At 43.5% G+C, this 2500-nt stretch overlaps 1 protein-coding gene across 22 annotated transcripts in view; it reads right to left on the bottom strand.

The window, feature by feature from the left end:
- The window catches only part of LOC113814989 (RNA-binding protein with multiple splicing 2), a 325312-nt gene that overhangs the window by 51358 nt on the left and 271454 nt on the right, over window positions 1-2500 (bottom strand). The gene's annotated exons all lie outside the window — the stretch shown is intronic.

Here is a 2500-nt window from a genome sequence, read left to right as displayed (position 1 = left end):
TAAGAGTGCATACCGTCAGGCCGATTTAAGGTAACGTAAAAGTGTGACGCCAAGTTAGCCCTTTCTTAACGTAACGTGACGTCTGACGTAAAAAAACACACCTCTCACGTATCGCAACAAATGTTATTTCAACGTTATATAAAAAATGCGACGTAATGTAACGTAAAGACAGATAAAATTAGCGCAATACAAGCGTGACGTAAACACACCGAACTTAAACGCAACACACCAGAAAATAACATCACACCATCCCACTTGAACGCACCTTAAAGAAAGAAAGAATAATAAAAGTGTCAAAAACGTCACATCAAAAGTGTCATGACCACCCCCGCACCCCCTCCCTACACCACCTGCCACCACAGACGACAACCCCCCCTCCCCCCCACTACGCCCCACCCCAGCCAACACCAACGACAGAGAGCATTTCCACGTGATAAACACTCGCAATCAATAGGTATGACGACCTGGGGTGCGGCGTAACACAAAACGTAACTCGCCTAAATTCACGCCCTTGTACCGACTGCGCCTGCGTATACTGAACGATTATACGGCGGGGGGAGGGAGGGGGGGATACACAGGGAAGACACCCGGGGACACAAACACAAGGGGCAAATATGCTACATACACACAGGTAAAGCAAACACGTAGATACAAGGCTAAATACCCAAACACGCATACATACCCACACGAAGACACGCACATAAAGGTAATAAAAACCCAAGACGTACACATAAGGGTATCTAACGAAACACAAAAAACAGTAAACACACACACATACACACACACACACACACACACACACACACACACACACACACACACACACACACACACACACACACACACACACACACACCCGCAGACGCCCACACACGTGCCGCCCCTTCCAAGACCTCTCGCCCCTGCTCCCCTTAGTAATCGTTAACATATAAATTACTCATGGAGAAGTGACGGCCGCGGCATTACTTTCCGCGCTCGCCGATAGATGGCGCCAGATCCTCCGCCCCGGCAGCGTGTCATTCTCGGGAGGGAATTTAATCCGGTGTGATACGACACGCCGATAACGTCAAATGCGACACAGTGTTCGTGCGTGTCACTTTGCGTTGCTGGAATGCGTCGCTGGCGTTACTGAGTTTGTTAGTTGCGTTACTGAACTAGATGCTTGCGTTACTGAATTCGTTCTTTTGCGTTACCGAGTTTGTCAATTGCGTTACTGAATTCGTTCTTTTGCGTTACCGAGTTTGTCAATTGCGTTACTGAATTCGTTCTTTTGCGTTACCGAGTTTGTCAATTGCGTTACTGAACTAGTTGCATGCGTTACTGAATTCGTTCTTTTGCGTTACCGAGTTTGTCAATTGCGTTACTGAATTCGTTCTTTTGCGTTACCGAGTTCGTCAATTGCGTTACTGAACTAGTTGCTTGCGTTACTGAATTCGTTCTTTTGCGTTACCGAGTTTGTCAATTGCGTTACTTAGTTAAATGCGTAACTGAACTCGTTCCATGCGTTACTGAAACTGTTACCTGCGTTACTGAGTTCGCTGAGTTAAATGCGTAACTGAATTTGTTCTGTGTTACTGAAGTTGTCACTTGCGTTACTGACTCAGTTAAATGCGTTACTGAATTTGTTCTCTGCGTCACTGGCTTCGTTACTTGCGTTACTGAATTCGTTAACTGCGTTACTTTGTGAAGCTGTGACGCTTTTTACATATTTATCAACTTTCACCCACTACTGCACAACGAGCCATCACTATAAGTCACCATATTCACCACAGCCACTATAACACTCCGATCTCCTTATGGTGATACGCCCCTTAATAACCTCCCCCCTCCTCCCCCCCCTTAATCCATTCACCATCGACTAATAACACCAATCTTCAAACCAAGCTCTCATTAAACCGATTTTGCTTCCTTCAGACTCCAAACTTCGCCCTCAAGTTTCAACTAAGAATTTCGAATTTTATTCCTTTTCTTTCTTTCTTCTCTCCTCACTTCTGTACTCTCTCTCTCTCTCTATATTTCTCTCTCTCTCTCTCTCTCTCTCTCTCTCTCTCTCTCTCTCTCTCTCTCTCTCTCTCTCTCTCTCTCTCCAAGTTTTGACAAGGAATCACTCTTGTTCTGATCTTTGCCTTAACTTCTTGTGCATCTTACAGTTTTTTTTTCTTTTCTTATTCTCGTGTTGATTAGTTTTTGCTTTACATTGTATGATTTTTTAATGCGTAACTAATTGTTACAATCTTACACACACCGATTTCTCTCTCTCTAAAAATAAAGATTATCTTCTTTTTCTAATATCCTACATTTATGGACTTTTTCATCTCCCATTTTCTACCCTCCCACTATTCATAAACAAGAGGTTTAAAGTAATTTCCAAAAATTATTTACTTTACTTTTTTTCTTTTTCTTAATCTTCGTCGTGTACTTGTCCTCTTCACCTCCCTTTTCTTACGTACCCATTCGTTGCTTCGCGTTTCCTCCTCATACACTCGACATAATTACCCAT

This window comes from Penaeus vannamei, chromosome 31 (assembly GCF_042767895.1).
Source record: "Penaeus vannamei isolate JL-2024 chromosome 31, ASM4276789v1, whole genome shotgun sequence".
Taxonomy (NCBI): domain Eukaryota; kingdom Metazoa; phylum Arthropoda; class Malacostraca; order Decapoda; family Penaeidae; genus Penaeus; species Penaeus vannamei.
The sequence above is the reverse complement of the archived record's forward strand: the minus strand, read 5'-3'. Positions and strand labels throughout refer to the sequence as shown.